This window comes from Hypomesus transpacificus, chromosome 21 (assembly GCF_021917145.1).
Source record: "Hypomesus transpacificus isolate Combined female chromosome 21, fHypTra1, whole genome shotgun sequence".
Classification (NCBI taxonomy): domain Eukaryota; kingdom Metazoa; phylum Chordata; class Actinopteri; order Osmeriformes; family Osmeridae; genus Hypomesus; species Hypomesus transpacificus.
In genome coordinates, this window is record NC_061080.1 from 5,057,005 (window position 1) to 5,079,395 (window position 22,391).

The 22,391-nt window shown below is 41.7% G+C and overlaps 1 protein-coding gene across 5 annotated transcripts in view; it reads right to left on the reverse strand.

Annotated features, from left to right (window-relative positions):
• sipa1l2 (signal-induced proliferation-associated 1 like 2) overlaps positions 1-22,391 on the reverse strand; it is a 60,518-nt gene that overhangs the window by 37,774 nt on the left and 353 nt on the right. The gene's annotated exons all lie outside the window — the stretch shown is intronic.

The following is a 22,391-nucleotide window of genomic DNA, read 5'->3' on the forward strand; positions in this document are numbered from 1 at the left end:
CCTTTAAGGCCCAAAATCAATGAGCTCACATGGCTCTCATTGCAAACTGGGCCTGTATCCAATCAAGGTTGGGGAGGCGGAGGGAACACAGGGTTACAAAATTGTGGCCCAACACTTGGGCCCTGCTACAACTCCCTACATGGGTTGCTCACTGTTCATGGCCAACCAACACTGGCATCGACACATCATTAAGAAAGGACTAAGCCAGCGTGGGCTCCACCCGTCTTCAACTCTGTGTGTGATTTTTTTGCCTTGTTAGGTGCCTGAGTTTAAGCCTCCCACCCCTTCACATTCCTGCCTCCCAGACGCCCGCCTGACCCCCCCCTTCCCCAGTTGTGGCACATAATGCTTTCTTTGCCGGGGTGGGGGGGTGGGGGTTCTCCACCAGGATTTATTCCAAGCAGAGCAGGCTCTCTGAGTCCGACAGCGGGGATCGGTTCACATACACATTCCAACGCCAGAGTTCTCCCCCTCAAGCACTACGCATACATTTGATTCCGATTTCAGGGACTGGGGGCAAAATCAGTGAGCGTTTACATGAAGCTGACAACTGCCTTGTGGAAGGCAAAAGAGAGAGGTTTGGTCTGGGGGGTGTATATGTAGACGAGGAAACAATCTATAGTTGAGCTTTTGTTTAGGATAGGTGGACCTAAGGAGGACATCTACAGAGGCATCTACAGAGGCAATAAAATAAACAAAAGCCCAGGAAATGTGAAACCAAGGTGTTTAAAGTAAACACTCAGGTGTCTCAGTCTGGGGAGTAGATGAAAGACGCCACACCCCCTGTGAAGACCCTTATGGGGTGGTGTCCACAGAGTGTTTGTGTGTGTTTGTTTAGGGGGCTTATATAGCTATTTTGATTTTAACATCTGTGCTGCTAGGTTGTTGTTTTACTGAACAAACCAGCTGCCCCACTGGCCTCCAGACACACACTGTGTGTCCCACTAACCACCCATCTTCAGTGTCTTGTGCAAGTACAGGTAGTGTGGCTTCTAATGGCCTTCTGTTTTTGTCTTGCTTGTCTGCCGCGTCAGTTCTCCCCCGCATCTTTGGCAACCTAAAGTGATGACGTTAGTGTTGCCAGTATACAAGCCTGGGGGAGTTGCAATGAAAGCGAGGAAGAGCTACCCTTTGCTGACTGGGCGGCGCCGACCAGTATCAGCTGTTGGAATAAATCAAAGCCAAGACACCACGAGAACTCTTTCTCACCCTGGGTCAACCCCTGGCAACATAACAGTTCACAGCTAAGGTTGAGGCAAGCTGCAATTTGGAAGATAAGGGTTGTTTACATTAGCTAATCCTTAAACAGATTAAACAGGTTCATATCATTTATTGGGACAATCCAGTGCTGGAAAACAAGCAAAGACTCTGGCCACTCATGCTAGAAAAGTCAACCCATATATCTCTTTTTTATTTATTTTATTTTTACAAAAAGCCATGTGGAATTTTGGAGCATTTAAATGTGCTAATGTTTAGTTATTTACATTTTGACAACCCCACTTTTGCAATACCTAACATATCTATGGGTCTAGTAGGAAGGTTAAATGCACTGCATTGTTCTACAAACCTTAGGACCCTGCTGTGCTAAATATAGCTACTGTCTGGATGCAGTGGCACAGACCCAACTGTCTTCTGCAGATTGTAGTGTTACTACAGTACATTTACATTTCGTCATTTAGCAGACGTTCTTATCCAGAGCGACTTAGAGTAAGTACAGGGACATTCCCCCCGAGACAAGTATGGTGAAGTGCCTTGCACAAGGACACAACGTCATTTGGCACGGCCAGGAATCGAACCAGCGACCTTCTGATTACTAGCCCGATTCCCTAACCACTCAGCCACCTGACTCCTCCTGACTCCCACTCACAGTACCTACTATATATTAAGTCTTTATCTCCCAGCATGCCTTCCCTACAGCATGTCATTGGAAACTTAAACGTACAAGCCTCATGTAATACAGCTCTGAGCAAAACAAAGCCTTCTCAGGACATTTCTAGAGAGCTCCACACAGGAACTTTGTATTCATACCAAACATTGTTCAGTGTTTTATGTTTGTTTGGCTTGGATTTTTTGGGAGGGTTGTGGAAAAACAGCTTGTGTATATCCTTGTATGCACAAGCATTTTTGTGTTTATAGCAGACAGGTGAGTCTTCAGTTAGCCCTGGAGTTAAAGACTGAAAGATAAGTGAGGGATTGTTTGGAAAGGACAGGTGTTCTAGATAAAAACTCAGATCGCTTTTAACCACTCTGTAAAAAAAATGTGTGGGGGGAGGGGTGGGCAGCAGAAAGATTAGGTATGCTCATACAGTGTGTTTACCAAATAGTGAGATACTCACAAAATACAAACATTACGTACATACACAGGCCTCTGGACACATCTTTCAGTAAAGATAGGACAGATAAGAGAGAAAGAATAGTGTATGTGTGGGAGGGGGGGTGCCTGTTTTCACTCTGCCACAGCTCTTGATGTTGTCCCTGTGTACTGTGTTTGTTCAGGATCTGCTTGACGTCAATGTTTGGCACAGCAACACTCACATGTGAATCCAAGGGCGCACATGTAGACCAATCACATGGATAGATGTAACTCAAACAGAAATAAGGCCATGATGTCCAAAGTAATTTTTCTATTGATTTGAACCAATAGGGCATTGCTGTGACCTGTGACAATGACAGAAAATGGAGAGGAAGGGACGGAGCGAGAGAGACAAGACACACTATTAAAACAGGTGTTGACAGCATTTGAGAGCATGGGGAGATGGTAAGAGAGATGTAAAAGAGAGAAAAGGAGTGCATTTGAGCTAGTGGGAAAAGAGAGAGGGAGACGGAGAAACAGTCCTTTCACGTTAGCGAGCCTCCTACGCGGTTTACCACCGGGATTTCCCCGAGACCTATTTGAGGACAGCAGCTTGTTGAAATGTCTGGCGATTTTAAAAGAGAGTGATAGAAGGGACAGAGACAGAGAAAAGGCAAGTATCATTCATGCTACAATGCTCTTGTAAAAGAAAAACAGGGGAGAAAGACCTGGGGAGCGAGCAAGAGCGAGAGTGAGGCAGCTATTGAAATCCCCATGAATCCAGAGCAGCAGGTAGCTGGTGAGGCTCCAAAAGCTCTCACTGCCTTCTGCTTGAATGGAGGCTGCCCCTCCCCTTATGAGCTAACGGTTGACAACCTCAACACCTAGCCTACACAAAGTAAAGCAAGCACCGCATCCCTAAATATCCACCATCTGGTTGTCTAGATGGTGGTGGTGGGGGGTGGGGACGGGGAGGTTGAGCAAACGGAGAGTTAGCGAGGTCCTCACACCCCACTGTGAGGAGGGATTTCGCTACCCACCCTCCCACCCTCCATTTTTCTCTCCCCCGTTTCCCATACTCATTCAAGCAAGGCCTACGCCCCCCCCCCCCCCCCCACACACCTTTCCCAACCCCCCCGGCTTCAGTTTTCCCTCTGCCATCTCATTACCATAACCCCACATGTATTCTGCCACTGCACCAACCCTCAACCAACACCCTTTCACCAGCAGAATACAGAAACACAATGAGAGACAAGACAGCATGCACCTTCCAAGCTGGAAATAGAAAGACACGAGGCAACTGGCCACAGTCGCTGCAGCTCGCCATTTCTGTTCAATAAAGAGAAATTCAATAAAAAGGATATGGTATAAAAATTACTGGAATTGTGATGCCAGTCAACTTTGAAGAAAAAAAATTACTAATTAGAAAAAAGACAAAAATCATATTCGAAGTGAAGGAACAGGTTTGACTTTAGCTTTTTTGGGGGGAGGGGTTAGCGTTACTACAGTGTTGGACTAATATTTATTCTGTCCCGTTAAATGCTTTTCTGCCCCATAATCCTTTGCGCCGTGAAGTAGATGTCAACAGTAGACAATGCTATAATAGCAGACCTATATGCTTTAAAAGGCTAAATATACAAAGCAGTAAGCCCTAGGTTAAGTGTAGCTGCAATACTAAAAGTTAAAGTAGCCTATATGGGTTAGGATGAAGCCCTACTCTAGGAGAGAAGAGGTGGGGAGGTGCAGTTAAAAAGGTGAACACCGTTGGCCTCTAAGCAGGCCCCACACACACCCAAACACAACAGCACACAAATATACACCCACAGTTTGGTCATAAATCTTTTGATGCAAACAAACATCCCCAAATAACCTGAGGCACTAATAGTCAACACAGCTGCCATCCAAGCAACAACAAATTAAGTTGCATGCGTTGCCACGAGTTGGGTTTGCATGCCTCCATTTGGATATTTCATTTAACTTTTTGTCATGCTTTTCAAATAAAATATTTCTTTTAAAATTACTATTTCACGAAAAATATGTAATTATATGTTTTACATTCCAGCAGACATTATACCAACAAAGCACAATATAACTTACAATACATTTATAAAATCCAATATTTGAATTTGGCCATCTTTGAGCCCCAATCTTTGAATAGCCTATATTATGCCTATAACTGATTGCTGAAATAATGTAACAAACTTAAAAAAGTGCAATGAAAAGGAGAAGGGGGGTAATATTCCGAGATTAAAGTTGTACATTTGAAAGAAAAAAGTTGGAGATTCTCAGAGTTTATAAAGTCACAAATGTGAGAGAAAGAAAATAGTAATTTTGCAATCGGAAATAAAAAAGTCAGAGATTCTAAGAGTTAAGTTGCCACGAGGCATTCTGGGTACCAAGAGCATTGTCGCTACCAGAGAATGTCTAATATGGGGAGAGCCATAGACATAATAAAGAGTAGAGACAAATTCCTAGTTGCGTAGCATCAGAATAAACAAGATGCCAGCACTGTGCAGCATATTCCTGCTCAAATCGGCAGACAATCGCAAACAGGGCTCTGGGGATTACTTTTCACACGTAAAATTTAACATTGCCATACTATTGGTTGCATTTTGTGAAAAGAATAACCATGTCCTGTATCATAGCTACATGTATGACCTTTGCAGCAAAGCAAACCGTGTGAAAATCAGTTTGGTATTCAGTTCGGTATGATTAATTAAATGCGCTGACAGCTCATTTTCCCAGCCAAACAGATTACACTGAGTGGAGCGGTTGCCTGTTCCAAGATGGCGGCCCCACGGCTCGTCAGCGCCAGTAGGCAGTCGCGGTCATGCGGTGTCTACTCTTTATAATTCCTATGGGGAAAACTGCCATTCTCTGGAAACTTCCGGGTTCTGAACTGGTTGCAGTTCCACTCTAGTTCTATGTGAGGGCACTAACGAGCGAGTGCAGAATGAATGGAGGTCTATGGTAGCCTGGCTCTGCCCTCCTACGTACTTCCGCTCAATTTTGATTTTGCTTCTGTACTGGGTCTGGCCATTAGGTACGTACGTCTGATTTTTCAGGTTGATTTTCAACCGGCCAATCAGCGAACAGAGGGAGTGGCTGAGAACAATGCTGTTGATGTCAGATGGCTGAGCGGTGAGGGAGTCGGGCTAGTAATCAGAAGGTTGCCGGATCGATTCCCCCCATGCCAAATTACGTTGTGTCCTTGGGCAAGGCACTTCACCCTACTTGCCTCGGGGGGATGTCCCTGTACTTACTGTAAATCACTCTGGATAAGAGCGTCTGCTAAATGACTATGTAAATGAAAATGATGTTGTGCGCTAGTTTGTGTTGTAGTTCCGTAATGGCGGCGGAGAGAGATGTGAGCGAAGCCATTCGGTCCGTTGTGGCAACGCTGCCGAATATCCAACAGCTAAAGCCGGAGCAAGAACAAGTTTTGCAGAGTTCTGTTGGTGGCCATTTTTTTGTGGCCCTCCTCCCCACGGGGTTCGGAAACAGTTTGATTTTCCAGCTACAGCAGCTATCGCAGAGTGGCTCTGGGCAGATCCAATAGTTTTAAACTTCAACAGAGTACCCACCTACAAGGAAGTCAACGCTTGTCAATGGAGCGAGCCCAGACTCTCTGTACAAATGAAATGTACGAGAGTCTGGTTAGGACCAGGCTAGGTTTATGGAGCTATACCCCTCAAAATCAATTTTTCTCAGTATATCATTTTTGTCTAGTAATTTGAATTCTAAATTCGAAAGGGGAGGCCAAAAAAATAATACACACTGCTGGGTGTTACATTTTTAGAAGTCGCCTTTCTGTTCTAAAAAGCCTTTTAAAATGTCAATGACGTCATGCACATCGTACGACCAGAGATACTGCTTTACGGCAAGCTCTGGTCACTTCCTTTTTTCTCTTGAGGCATTGACAACACAGCTGACAGGTTCTCCCTGTCAATACACATGCTAGAAAAGGTTTTGGCTTGCTAATGTTGTTGCTAATGTTGATAATGCTCTGACATTCTGATTCTGCTTCGGATGCCATCAAGCGGGAATATCTGGTCGTAGTCAGTCCTTCACTATCCAATCAGCATTAATTAGAAGAATGCTAGCGTGTTATGGGCAACAACAACTCATCCTGTAAGAAATTGAAAGGATATAAGTACTCGTTCATTCAACTTTCGACCTATAATCCATTTTGAACATGCAAAAACTACAATCAAACCTGAGATTTCTCGACGACAATCAGGCGAATAGGGCTGTCCCTGACTAAGATTTTCTTTGGTCGACCAAAACTCGACTAAAACGTCTGAAAATCGACTAATCGAACTTTGAAACGCTTAAAAAATTTAAAAAAATGCTGGACATTGCAGATTCAGCCGCTAAAAGCCTACTAATAATAAAACTTGTATCACCAGTCCTGTTGTAACCGAATGCCAATGGTATTTAGTATCTCTTACAATGTACTACAAATTAAAAATATTGTTTGTTTAACATGCAAATCATCAGAGCGCGCTTATCACTGCCTGAAAACTTGCAGCATGCGAACTTACGTAGAAGCTGAGTGGGGAACGTTGCAACAGAAAAATATTTTGTCTTGGCCGGAGAAGATAATGTCATTCTTTTTGGATGTGATTCTTATAATAGGCATATTCCTTTTTCAACCCAGCGCGTTAGCATGAGTGAAGTAGGGCTAGACCAACATAAGTTTTTTCAGGTGGTAGGCTACATCATTTTCAACGTCGAACTAGGAAGAAGAAACCGTTGCTGGCAGAGTTTGCATTCAACGTTTTTCGAGTCACCCGGTACTTTGTAAATGTACTTTAATGAAATGCCGCCATACCACAGATGTCTTTGCCATTTTTACTAATAACACCGACAAAGTAGGCTATGGCAGAGTTTGTAGTTCTGCAGCCAATTGTGCTCGTGCCGTGTGCAAAATACCAAAACAAAACAAAGCGCAAATTAATGAAAGGGAAAACAGTAACACCTTTTCTTTTAACCATATATTTTTAGGTTTATTTGTCTTAAATAATATAATCTACAATTTCTGTTGAACATTTAGTTAATTCAGCAATGATTACACAAGCGGGAATCAGATCTCACACTGCCATATGGCAGCTCGACTAAAACAATCTTAGTCGACCAAGAGCATATTGACCAGAAAATCGACTAGTCGACCAAGTGGGGACAGCCCTACAGGCGAAAGATACAAATTTAGCCGTTTAGCTCCATAGACTCCCATACAGCATGCACTCGCTCGCGATCACCCCCAGTGGAACTCTGGTGGAACTGCAACCAAATTCGGTACAATGGGGCTTAATAGGGAGTGGACAGGCTCTCCTTAAACAGGCTCGGGTTGCTACAATACCAAGTAATGCACGAGTATAGGCGATTTTACAGCAATGTGTAACACACTTCGGTTGTGGATAGTATGTCCAGAAATAAAGCCAAGTCAGTCATTTAGTGGCGAAATCCATTGTTATGTCTACAACATTATTTTAGATTTTATTTAGTATAAGTTTAGCTATCTTGCAAATCCTGAGGATAGCCTACTGTAGCAGACCTTTCTATGTTCAACGGACAAGGGTGTTTTGTCCCTCGGGAGCTGTCGTAGGCATGATGCTGACATAAGCATTATGTGAAGTCAGTGAGGGCTGTTTGAAATGGCGATGTCAAAAAGAGCAGTGGGAAAATAGAAGTTGTGAAGAGAGCCCTCGTCCATGTCTTATTGTCCACACGACCATATAAAATTATATTTAAAACGAACCTACAAAGAGCTACCAAAGTTGAATTAGCCAATGTCGTTAGCGAAGCTAGCGTTAGTTTGCTAGCTGTATATAACATTTCACTGACATGGTCTTGCGAGTTCCATCAGACTTTTCCGGACCGTGTCCACCCTTCACCGAGGGTCAAACACGCCATCTCTGACTTCCCAAACGCCACCACTACCAGCTACGCCAAAGAAAAGCTAGCTATTCGTTGACGTGGGTGGCCCATTACATACCTGAGGAGTGAGTTTCACCGATTCACACCGGCTACATTTGCATCTGTCCATTGCATTGTAGTTCCTGATGCACAAAAGCTATCACCTCATCCAAATAAGTAGAGCCTATGATGTTTTATTCTGAATAGGCCCAAATCACTGCAATGTCTTTTCAAAGTCCGAATGCTTTTTACAGTCTGGTGATTCTGGGTTAAAATCAGGAGTAGCCTGTTTCCTTATTGCTGAGTCCTACTTAAAAGTATAATTCTGACTTTTTTCTCACAAATTACAACTTTAATCTCAGATACCCCCCTTACCTACCTGGCCCGAGCCGTCATGAAAGACAGTATGAACCAAAAACAAATGATCAGCCTATCTTCTTAGCCTACTTCTTCAGAAGTTTGATATGTAGTAAATTCTGCAAGACGAGACAATGGCTGTCCAAATATCTGTTGAATATTGAACTTCAAACTAACTTTACCGCGGTTGTCTTTTCGCAGATTAGCACATTTGGCGCCCTAGGCTAGGTTTGGTTCTCTTATTTGGCTCTCTTTTTTGAGCTTCATGTAATATTGTTGTTATTATGTTTAAGTCTAAATAAAATGATCGGTAGGCCAATTATTTAGAAACATCTTTAGTTTTTGAATGTTTTCTTAGTGGCTATTATAGCAAGCACAGAGGAGCGCGCGGACATGGAATTCTGCGGGCCGGGCATGCATCAGTTTGTGTTTTCGGTTCAACTGCTTTGATTTTACAAGCATTGATTGGGATACTGCATTTCTTTTTTCCGGGATTATCTAAATGAATGCACTGGCCAATAAAGAAAATTGTTAAAACTCAAATTTTAGATATTACTGGGGAACAGCAGAGTTATACTGGGGCTTGTGCCCCAGTAAAAAAGGGTCTAGCAACGCCCCTGGATAGCTACCTAGCTATATTGGATATTGGGGAAGATGCTTTATTTACAAAGCCAAGGTAACTTCTTCCGTGATGTTTTCCTGCGCTACAAGCGAACAATGTGTGCAATAGCACTGTCTAGTCGCAAAACAATTACACAACAAGGCCGCACAACTACTGTATAAATGCTGCCCACATGACATTAATAATGCAGATCCGCAGATGCATAAACCAGGCTTGATGCAGGTGCTCAACAAATAGAATAAAACAGGCGTCATTTCGTAGAAATAACTCTATATATTGTCAAATTTTGAATCGCACAGATATATTGTACCATTATATGTTATTACACCCCTACTCATGTAATATAATAAATTAATGATACTGATCTAAATGTACCGTCCTTTTGGTTCTTCATTGTAACAGATACTACTCGACTATAGTTTTGGGAATCCTTTAGGATTTGGCCTGAATTGCAGGCAGTTTCTTTCTCATTGGAAAATACAGGATAAAAATATTTCAAAAATCGAGTTAAGAGAAAGATAATGATAGTAAAGTAAATTGCAGCTTCACCTTCAAATGAAAATTCACCCACCCTTTACTCGAAAGACATAATGCGCCAGTAAAGAAAAAGGTTGACATTCAGCTTATCTGTTCCGCAGATAAAAAAGATAAATGAAATGATTGTGTTGCCACAATAACCTTTAGTCCTACTTGCAACCCCCCAAAATTTCTAAGGCGGTGAAAGAGTCCTTAGAGGAGAAACAGCAGGATTTGAGCAGGGCCTTTTCATTTTTTAATGGGGGGCTGGGAGGGTAAAGGAACTTCGCCCCATATAACGATTTTGAGGTTTCAAAAGAGCTAGAAAAGGGACCGAGCGCTTTGAGACCTCATGAAAGCCTTCTATAGGCCATATGCTGTGGTTGCATATTTCTGACCTCCCACCGATAGGAGCAAAATAATAGGAGAAAGGTATGAAGGGGTAGACTAATTTTTCTTAGAGACTGAATGTGGAATAATTTAAACAAGTACCATGTGGACATACGCTGAGGTCATTGTCTGGCAAACGTGCGATTGGGGAAGGCTGTTTGTATCTGTATCTATGTTTAAAATGTGTGTGGCACCTATGTGTGCATTTGGCCAATTTTGGAGCTGGTTTCTACTTGGACTCACTTTTCTTTGGGGTTGTCTTTGGAAGGATACCAAGATAATTTGGGCTCAAAATCCAAACTATTTAGGGAAAATCCTCAACAACGCCAGTAACAAAGCCTGCTCATCTCTCTTCATTCCAGGACACACAAACCAAATTGTCCCTCTCAAAGAAGGATAGAGCTTAAAGTAAATAAATAACCCTTAATCTGTATTTGAATGTTCTTAACTGAATAACCCTTGAACAGTAGAGAGTTTATACTTGCAGCTTGAATCACTGAGCCGAGCACATTCCACAAAAATAGAAGCCTTGTTGAGTTGTGCTTCACACAACAGAGATTATATCCAAGTCAGGGAGCCAATGCAATATTAAAAGTAGCATGCGAGTAGCCAGTGATTTCAGAGTGCCTGGAGTGTCACACACACTGTCACAACAATAATGGACTCAGCCTTAAAAAAGTTAGGGAAAGCCTTCTCCAGAGGCAAACATTTCAGGCCTATACTGAATACATTAGATTAAATTATACTTTATTGTCATTGAACAGCAGAAGTACAGTACAACAAATTGCTGTTTGCATCTTATCAGAAGTGCAAAAAAAACACCATATTGTCTGTACGTATTCAACAAATCAGACCTGGGTTAAAACATTAATTACACAAATTACACTCATTGAAAATGTCCATCCAATTATTTTTTAATCAGAGAATCCTCTTTGGTGTGTGTGTGTGTGTGTGTGTGTGAGATAGCACAGATAAGAGAGAAAGAATAGTGTGTGTGTGTGTCGGTGATTATGTGTGAGAGAGGGAGAGGGTGCAAGAGTTTCAGTCTAGTGGAGAGCTGTTGGTCACCGGCTTCAAAACTAGGTAGACAGCTGTCCCCTGGTCAGTCTGGCGGGAGGAGTTAAAAGAGGTAAAGACCAGTAAGCGAGAGCATTGAGATGGCAGGGACAGAGAGAGAGACAAATAAAAAGAGGGAGAGATTAAAAAAAGAGCTTCAGGGAGAGAGAAAGGTAAAGAGAGAGAGCTAGAGATATGTATTGAGATCGATAGAAAGAAAGGAATGGGAACGAGAGAACGAAATCCGAGAAAGAAAAAAAGAAAAGAAACACCCAAGGGCTGAAAGAGAGAATGATGAAGAGAGAGAACCTGCTTCGAGGTCAAGACTTCTTCTGTTCCAATTTGAAAGCCTATATCATCCTAGTCCTTAAAGAAACTTTCACTCCCTTGGTAAACAAAGAGAGGTAAACACCTTGAAGAGTCCAGACTATTTTGCAAGATGGGTGCTATTTAAAATCAATTTGCCCTGTTACCAAGTGAGTGTGATGACTGCCTTGAATTATTAGGAACCTGTCAAGCTTGGCCTGAAGTCTGATTCAGGTAAAAAGGTGAAAAGGCCAGTCATTTCCTCTGCAAGACTGAGGTTGCTGTTCATGTCTCTGCACACATAAACCCATTTCTGCAAATACACTAGAGAGATTTCAAGACACATTGTACTTGCTGTATATTGTATGAACTCCCTGTAGCCTGTGATAATGTAAGGTAAGGCGTCTCTTAAGCATAAGATATTTACGTGAAACACCAAGTAAGTAACTTGGACTGAGAGGAAGGGGGAGGGGTAAGAGAGGGAGAGATTGTATGGTCATGGTGTGTCACGTTGTTCTTATCCTCCCAGTCTCTAGGCAACAGCCCATGAATGACAGCAACCGTTCTGTTGGGAAAAACACTACTGTGTCTGTAACGAGACCTTTGATTGACAGCGAGGGCCTTATACTTTGGCACTGTTGTCGATTTTTACCTTTAGGAGATATACTGTTATTTAAGGCTCTTTCAAGCCTTTGTGTGCATTGCTTCAGCATATCTGGAAGCTGAAGTGTGTTGTTTGGGAAATTGTCTGAGTGCATGTGTGTTGGGAAAATGTGTGGGTGTATGTGTGTTAGTGTGTGTTTCACAAAAGGGGAGGGCAGCAAAGCTAACTGGCAGATGTTATAACCACCTGACCTCACTGTTTTACAGTACAACCAGTGAGCTTAAGTCAACAGACTTCAGTCCCACTTGAGAAAAGAGTTTCATTTTGGATGTATGCGAGTGTGTGCTGGATTCGGGTGTTGGTGGGAGATTCTTCAAATTCAAATAAATGCCTACAATAAAAATCTGTGAGGGATTGACTTCACAAGATATATTATGCTGTAATGACTGTCTTTGCAAATGTGATGATTCTGTCCGTTTTTTGTCAGTCAGACTGGTGAGTAACCAGTCACACAGGACGTGGGTGTAAAATAATTAAGTTGAGTGATGTTTATTGACACACGGGAATTGATATACGTTTGCCCAAAAACACACAGCAGAGTTCCTCAAAAAATACTGACATAACAAATTGGAGGAAGCAAAATGTATAACTCTGTAATCTAATAAAATAAAAAAATTCTGTCCTAAAAAAAAAAAAACATACATTCAGTCTCAGTCTTGTAAAATAAATAAAAATGTAGAAGGTCAAATGCAGCCCCTTAACAGACTACTCTGGAAAGTCACTCACGTCAACGAAATATTCATGGAAAATTATGCTTTGAGAGAGAAGACAAATGCTTAATTTGTCTTTACTGAAAAACAGCCAATCACGCACACCCTATTAATGACTATGGGGATGCAGCCAGGAGACAGTATGCAAAAGATGTTAACGACATTGCTGCTGCTTGCTTTAATTAGCATCTGTCTAACCCTCTGCAAAAACCGGCAGACTACAGCTGCCTGGCCATGAAAAGGAGGAAGGCTACCACCTAATGACAGACTATGCAGTTCTCTTGTGTTTTGGAACTCATTGTAACCAGTAGTGTTATGGTATGGCTCTTTAGCACTTTACCGAGTGCATCTGGTCGGCCTCTAATAGCTTTAGCCGTTCTTTACATTGGCCCGGTGTGTGTGAACAGGACTGTGTGAGTACAACACCCGTTGACTCTTTCCCCTTTCGTCATAATTTTCCTGCTTGTGTCTGAGAGGTAGTCATCATTGATGCCGACTGCTGACACAGAAGTGAGTCACGGGATTTGGGAAATCTCCCCAATGTCTTTTTTTCTTTTACAACTACTATCACGAGAACTTCTGCACACACTGGAGGGATTTCTTATGGTCCTAAAGCTGTTCATTTCCCACTCTGACCAAACTGTTTAATATCTTTGCAAGAGCAAGACAAGAAGACACAACTGGTCGCAACTGACTAGTGAGTGAATGGGACAGTGGTAGAAAGAGAGAAGGGGAAGAGAAAGAGGATCGAAAGACGGAAAGCTGCATAGAAGCCCAGAGAAAGGGGTGGAGGTGGGTGAAGATAATGCATGTTTAATGCCCCATTGGGTACATCAGAGTCTTCCAAGCCTTAGGCAGTCCCAGCAAAAGAAGTCTGGCGTCAGGTCTGGGAAGCCTCAACCAACCCCCCCCCCCCCCCCCCCATGTTCTGCTCCAGCTGTGCTAACCTCCATCTCTCTATCCCCCCTTTCCTCCCCCACCTCCATGCTCTTCTACTTCAATTCTGTATTCCCTTCCTCCACTCCACATTAGCGAGGGAGGATGAGCATGCAGAGCTGGAAACTGTATACTTCTCAGAGTCTATGTTTTTGTACCCATGTGTGTCTGAAAGAGGGTAGACTTTAATGGCCATCAGGCTGTCCAGTGTCCACAACACATTTTGGTTCCTTGTGCTAAAAGTGGCACCGTTTCTGATACATTAGTGAGGTTCAGTGTGGGAGATTGTGTGTTACCTGCTTACTACAGACAGCATAAAGTGCACAGTGAGTGCTGAGTCAGAGAGCATTAGCATGGCCAACTGAAAGTCCTGCTTCTGAACAAGCGCACACACACTAGAGTCACTGCCCTCAAAAGTCAAACAAACTTAAGTGGAGTAGCATGGTAACGTAAAATCAGCTTTGGTAATTTTTTCCTGCTAAAAATCACATTGCCAAAGAAAAACACAACACGTTTGTTTGCACAGCTTTCATAAGGTCATAAATCACATACAATCCTAAACTGAATATTCACAAACGGTGATGTTGAGAGCATCTAAGCCTTATATCTAACACGTCCACGTCCATCCATCTCAAACTCTAGACCCAATTCTAGTCATGGCACATTGTTTAAACACATTTATCAAGCTAATTTAGATTAGATGAACAATACCTTTGCCGTTTTATGAGGGTTAAACATCCATAATTGACATGGCAGTGAAAATACATACACATCGTAAAAATTACTACAGGAAGACCATTACTGTAGAAGAGGGCATGTTATCCTGTTGCTACCCATTCCCCATTTGAATCCTCTATGAAGCGAGACTAATTGAGCTTAGTAAGAGCTTTTAGATGCAGTCTCCACTCTTGATTAACAACCATAATTCCAATTAACCTTGAACAACTGGGGTCATCTGCAACCAAATGGGCCCCCTTTGTGATAGGATGGCTAACAGGATGGCTAACAGGACAGACATTCTCTTGATACCATCCAATTGGGAAACAGCACAATGACGATAGGTTTTCGCCAACACTGGAACTGTTACTGCTGTGGCGGAAACTCAATATTCATGGCGCCATGTGGATTGAAAGGTTAAGTTCAATTCTAATCCGAGGTCATCAACAAAGCATGTACCCTGAACAGCAAAAAACAACAGATTTCATGGCCTATTCATTAAGAATCAATTAACAATATGGATGTTATTTTCTGGAGTGAGACACACAGTTCAGTAGTATTTCCTGTAGGTTAATAGTAGCTACAGTACTACACATTTAGCAGGAGATGAGATCCAAAACAGAATCGAAACTTATATATCTTATATATCGAGTATAAGGTTCAGAGTAAAAATATACACAGATGGTGTTTACAAAAGTTAGATAATAAACAGAGCTTGCCTGAGAAATGTGTGTGGTTTCACGAAAAGGGAATTTGATATTTGTCCCCAGACATTCACGGACAGACAAACTCTACAGTACAGTCAATTACTTTAAGACACATCTGTTGTAGCTTTCAGACCTGAAAGATGATCTGTTCAATATGATTTCATCCAGTAGATTTCCACGTTGAAAACCTCTAGTCTGGAACAATCACATGCTTTGTACAGAGTTGTAGTAGCAAACAGGTGTTCATTTTTACATGACACCAGCTGATCATCCAAAAAAATAATTACAAACTTTGACATTCGTAAAAAGTTGTCAGGTCACCCATGTTTGCACTCATCAATTTGAAACCTTCCTATAAAGTCTGCATCAACAGTTCCCTACCAGAATAATCACACCCATAATTTCCCCCCTTTTGGCTTAACTGGCAATCCAAATCATGTACAACAGTAGTGGCCAGATAGCAGAAGGGGGTGGGGCCTTGGAATGCCCCAGCAGAGCTGCAGGGGCTTCCTATTGAGATGTCACTCTCGCCTCGGCGCATTGAAGGAATGTAGGGATGGACTCAATAAAAAAAATAAAAAATGGTCTCCCATTCAAGACCAGGGGGGCCAGTGAGGTCAATCTGCTCCTAAAGGCCGGTCACCTATCCGCTCCAGACACAACATATCACCCTAGAGCAGTGCAGTTAACCATGGATAACAATGCCTGGAGGTTGTCAGCATCTGGACACAGCAATTGGGGTGATGACTTTGTGACTTCTTAAAAAGGGTCTATTGGTGAAAAGTGACCTGTAATTCCATCTGCTTTAAAGCAAAAGCGCTTCACCCCTAATGTATTAAATATATCTCATCCACTGAGTATGGATATGATATGTAAACCACTTGCGTTTGAGCTCAGCTTTCTAGAATGTATACAGATCTAAAGGATTTTACACAATAATAATGATCATCATCTCTTTTGTTTGATTACAACTGTGACAATAAGTGGGTCAGGTCCATCTTCAAATCCCCCCCACTTTTGTGTATTGTCAGATTGAGAGGTTAAACAACAGCGCAGTTGGAGAGCTCCACCTTGACCCGTCTAAATCCATGGTTCCATCTGTTACCCTATAAGCATAACAAGGAGTAAAACAATGCCAGTCCAGTGTATCCTATTAGCATATGATTGTCATGTGTATCACAGAACAAGGACATTGTGTTTTTCTAAATGTTGTCGCCAACCCCCCACCCCTTAACTATCCTAACACGAGGAGAAGACAGAGTCACTTGAATTCTGTCTTGGCTGTACTGTGGGAGCAAAGGCAAGACTCATAAAATTATGAAAATCTGAAAGAATAAAATTGTATGGAACGTTGACACAAAAATAAGATGGATCCTGACAGCTCTTCGTTTTTGTTTCACCGATTAGATATTAATATGATGCAAGGGGCAAATATATAAGATGGAAAAAATAAAATAAATAAATGTAACAACGGTTATATTTTGTGAACTGAACATCAAAAAAATATTGTCATCCAAAGCTGCCATTAGTGTAAGAGGGTTGATTTTAAGGATGATCCCAAGGAATGTTGCTCAATCTTAAATATGAGTCATTCATGAAAGCTATAAAACACTAAAGGAAAGCTGAAGGAACACGTCAGTCTCCTGTCAAGATCCAACAGATAGCCAATAACAAAAAAATACATTCTAATATGATAACCCGTCAATGACCAGTCAAGACAAGCCTTGAAATGTCCTTGCCAGCAGACAGCCTACACACTGCTGAGCATTCATCAATTCTCCTACGACTTTAACGTCTTCAACATTCACAATGCTTGAAATAAAAGTCTCTAACAATGTCTTGTTTGCTTTGCTCTAGGACTCATCTCCATTAACACCCCAATACTGCTATACCTGCCAAAGAGTTGATGGTGAACTTATCATACACTAGTGCACAGTGCCCGTGATGCAGTCGGTGATTAAGATGTCAGTGAAACACACAAATACAGATTTCTTGAACTATAAATACTGCATAATGCCCGCGATAAAGTTGGTGGTACACACACAGTACTGAAGTACCTTTTCAACCTCCAAATCTATTCTGGCTAAATGGCTCATGTTAGGTTGCTAAAAATGTACATTATTGGTCCTCTGTTAAATTGTCTTACCACAGCAAACATCAAAAAGTTTAGTTCACAACAGAAGTCATTACATGCACAATGGTTGAGCCAGCTGTCATAATTGTAGGCCTAATTCACCATACAGTGCTTGTACATTTGCAATGTGCTGGCAGTTTTGACATCCAGTAAACACGTGAATGTATGTAACAAAATTCACTGATCTATACTGAAAGTATATCCAATTGTTGCTCTGTTCACTAGCCAGCCCCATTGTAAGTTTTCTGAATATCGGTTGTGGGGGTCAGAGGGGGTCAGATGGCTGAGCGGTTAGGGAATCGGCTATTAATCAGAAGGTTGCCAGTTCGATCATAACGTCATGCCAAATGATGTTGTGTCCTTGGGCAAGGCACTTCACCCTACTTGTCCCAGGGAGAATGTCCCTGTACTTACTGTAAGAGCTGATAAGAGTGTCTGCTAAATGTAAAAAAGTAAATTTGCTTCTAAATAACAAAACTGAATTTCCCTATTTTCCTTAGGCTATTACATTTAGTTTCATTTAATTGTGAATGCCTTTGTTAATCACATTAGCTCAATTTCGGTAGCCTACTGCACTCCATTGGATTATAAAAAAGGACAACTGTGTGCCCGGTTCTCAAAGTATTCGTAGGAAACGCGCTGCAGACCAGAAGACCAATCAGAGTAAAGGGGCTGGGACTTTTTCATTATTTGACGTCGAAATGCTTATCCAAACAACGTCAATCACAGCACTGCACTCCATTGGGTTATAAAGAGGACATATGCAGACTATGAACTTTGCAGAGTGCCCGATTCTTCAGCTGATCGTGGGAAACTAAACCCATTCAAATGTGTACACATGCACACAAACAGATTCCTGGCATTATTAGAGAGATGCAGATTATTTTGCATTGTCCTATTTTCATTAACTGTCTGATTGGTCCTTCTGGGATTCCCCAGGTGGAAACAGAGGAAGCACTGTCAAATCAATGTTTAACAACAGGGAAAATCCTTCACACTTCTACCTACAGGTTTTGCTGACATCCTGAAAACACCCTTTACCCTCTGGTAAATTATAGGCCTAATAGAATCATGTTTGTTATAAGCCGTGTTTCAACGTTGAAGCACTTCTCGTTGTGGTTAGATTTATGTCAGGTTCAAAAGCGAGCAACAATTTAGAGCTTCCTCACAAAGGATCTGCCTATCCTTTTCATTTGATCAAAGGAGTGTTCAAATACCAAAGGGTGTAATTTTGAAGTGATACTTATCCGTATTTACTGAAATTGCTAAACTGACTTGGGACATTGAAGAATGTACTCTTCTTAAATCAAATGCTTTGGATGTTCAAATAGATTTATTTTTAGATCTATGAACATTTGAGCCAGGACATCCATTCTAACAGCCCTGAACCCAATTATATTTATGTTTGAAAAAAATGCACACAGCAGCCATTTGTCGAATTTAATTTGCAATGCATTCACATTGCAGTGCATGGGGAGGGGGTCGGAGCAAAGGCTGAGCCAAACCACAGGAGAGACGGAGTGTACTCCAACGGTCTACATTCATAGTTTTGCTTTGTGAAATATTTAAGAGTATGTCAACCAAGATTATTTTCAGCCTAGAAAAGAAGGAATGCAAGTAATGTACTTCATGATCATTTTGAATTTAGAAATAAAAACAATGTCAAGAAGTTCCAGCATGGTCGTCATTTTAAACAGTCATTAATAGGAACCAACATGTCTTTATGGAGAACACCGTTTGGATGGAAGTGTGGGCAATGGTGTCAGGTGTCGGGGCAGATGGCAGCATAGTTCAGGGAGACCTTGCCAGCAGCTAGATCCTCTCCCTTAGGAGTCTGTAGTGCTGGGTAAGGAGTGACATGGAGAACATTGCAGGAAATGGCAGCACAATATTCAAAGGGAAGAGAGGAAAATTAATCCTGGTATGGTGGAAATTACATCTAAGTGATATTTCTGAAGACCCTTATATCAGACATTAAATGTAGAAGGTCGAAGTAAAAACAACAGTGGCATATTCACTTTCACAGCTTCTATCCAGAAGGTTTACCTAAAGTTCAGCGGGTTAAATAGATGATAAGTGCTTTATCTCCCACCACTTAAAATAAATCAGTCCACCAAATGTACATCCTCATAGCCTTGATTGTCAGTACATTATTGACAAACAAATGTACTTTTTACTTTTTTGCTGAAGCTTGCAAAAAAAAATCCCAAACAGGCCTGTAGTTGTTACAGTGATTATAACTAATAATAGATAAAACACACAAACAAACGAAGCGTGTAATTCTATTTGCAGTACTAAACCTGTTAATCCAGTTCTCCCTTTAAGGGCTAGGCCCCGTGACAGCCTAGCAGTCTGTCTGGCAGACAGATAGACAAGAGAGCTGGTTGAATGAAGATGGGCGCTAAGACCAGGTGATTCGAGTGAATGTCACCACGGTCAGCAGAGCACAAGTGAGAGCAATTCCCCCCCCCCCCATACCCTAGAGCTAGAAGCAACTCTTTAAGGTCTGAGGGAAGGAGTCATCTTGACATCGACCTGCAACCCAACCCTTCACAGCGTGTGTAGTATGGGGGAGCCATCATCTCCTGCCTTGGTGGTAAGAAAAAGGAGAAGTGATAGTGTGAAAGGTTGCTGTCTCTTGCTACACCCCCATGGGGTTTCCAGCTAAGACGCTCTGGGTGACACTCTGGGGGTGAACATGGGGGGGTGTGGACAAACATCAACCAAGCTAGAGCCAGTCTATGTCTTAATTTCCCCTAGCATACCAGATACCAAATCCCGAATCTGTTTGACCAATTAATTTGAAAAAGAGCCAAAGACACAATTAAAAAGAGCTGTTGAAATGAAAACAGCATTTTGAGTCTACATAAATGCCACAATGACCACAAGTGACCAGTCAGTGGTCATATGCACTATTCGATAGAGAATGTATTGTACAGAATGCCATGCATGTAGTGCAAAGTCAAAGATGACAGGGCTATATATAATGTATTACCTCATTGTTTTTGCTCGCCTTGGCTCCATGGTTAATCACAGACTTATTAAGCACACTATTCAGTACTGGGGTAATTCTGACAGATGCAGGATATTTCAGGGGTAATATTTTTACAAATTAAAGTAGATGGTAACTCAGTCCCTTTGGGTCTTTCCCTTAGCGTAACACTTGTTTACACGGTGACCCGCAAAAGCTCAGGATTCTCCCTGGCTGAAAAGATTGTTCTTGGCCTCTCTAAGAAGACTTAAACGTGGACTCTGAATATTTGCGGTGTCAAACATCTCACTCTGTGTCGTCATCTTAAAAGTGGCCATGTGTAGGATATAAGATCGTATTTAGTCTATAGCATAAGGCCTGCTGATATTCAATCACAGGTTCCCTCTCCACTAGTGACCTTGTTTCATAGGAACGTGGAGGCACATCAGGAAGCATTTCCTTTCCGTTATCTTGGATCATGAAGACTGTATCTCCCCCCTGCCATGCAAGATACTCGCAGTGAACCAATTTACGCAGTGTCTGCTTAATGTCCCCTGAGAGTCCGGAGATGCTTACGAGGAGGCTGGAATATGAAGGATAGGAAGTGAAACCTGACCTGCAAACGACAGATCCAGCTAACATAACATCCCAAACGACTAAGCCTATCGTAAGTACACATTGGTCTTAAACAGTCATGGGTGGGGTAGGAGAGAATATAGATATGAATAACTGGATTAAGCCTGACTCCACTGGGCACCGGCTCGCGGTCGATCCATGGACTGCTCTGAGAAAGCCTAATGCGGTTGCAAAATACTCTCGCCTTCTTTCCCATCACATCTACAGACAGCATGGCTTGTCTCAGCTGTCCAGCATTCCGGGATTAAAAATGGAGTTGAAACAAAAGGCCCTTCCTTATAATTAGCTTTCCTTCACAAGGAACGTTGAAAGCTCCTAAAGGGTGCTATTGAGAAGGGCTGAGTGCTGACAGGCACTTTTGCTAACTCAGATAAAAGAAGCTAATCTTCCTGAGCAAATCACCCTTAAGCTTGTTTTGGGAGCTTGGCACAACAAAGGCTATTGATTTTAGCCATGTGAGAAGGGTATGGACCAAACGTTTTGAGAAATTCAGTCAAATTGAGTGAGTGGGAGGATTTTAAGAGTTTAAGAATCCCAGTACATCTCTTATTCGTCTATAGGCATTTTAAATGTTATGATTGAAATGCAGTACTTTATTACAATCAAATTCTGTTTCATAACTCTGATTCAGTAAAACCAAAACATGAAGGATAACTACATGTATGTGTCTAGCCTAAGAATGAGAGAAATTAAGTTAGATTAATTCAAAATCATGCATCTCATTTGCTGCCTTCACTACTTGGTCTATTGTAGGGAAAATAGACATTTCAAAACTGATCTGTCACATTCAATCTCCCATTGCTTATAAACCACATGAAATATCTTCATTCTGATTGACATCAAAAGAAAACCAGCAAGATCCAAGCATTTACTTAGTATCCTCCAAAACTACTTTCTCCTCGAAAACTCTGGAACTCTGAAAAGTACTGTTTTCTATTGTACAAATAACCACGGATTAGAAAGGAACCCAAGCAGGCTGATGAAGGTAACAGCTGGACTGTCAATGTTTCAAACATGAGTTAAAGACACCAAACCATTTGTATATCAGTTTCGCTTCCATGGCCTAGGCTATTGCAATATGAAATCGCTGCGCAGTGCTTTCTAGCGTTCTTTAATTGGTACCTAATTCAAAAGGAAATTTATAATCATAGCTTTATGTAGCCTACCATTTTTTTGGGCATCTCATTGTTTATCATAGGCTATAAAATAGGGCAACCAGGATTTACCGTTGATTTGTATCAAACCTGTAACTCAAACCAATTTACTGCTACATAATTCAAATCGAGATATGAATCAATACAACTTTGCATTTAAGAACATTTCGTTCTGTTCATGATCCAGACATCCATAAAATCAAACACGCATTTAGCCTACATTGTCCTATAGTCGTATTGCTCACCCATAGGCTGTAAAAGTTACAGCTCCGTTGTAGATTCGATTTCTCAATTACCTTTTTT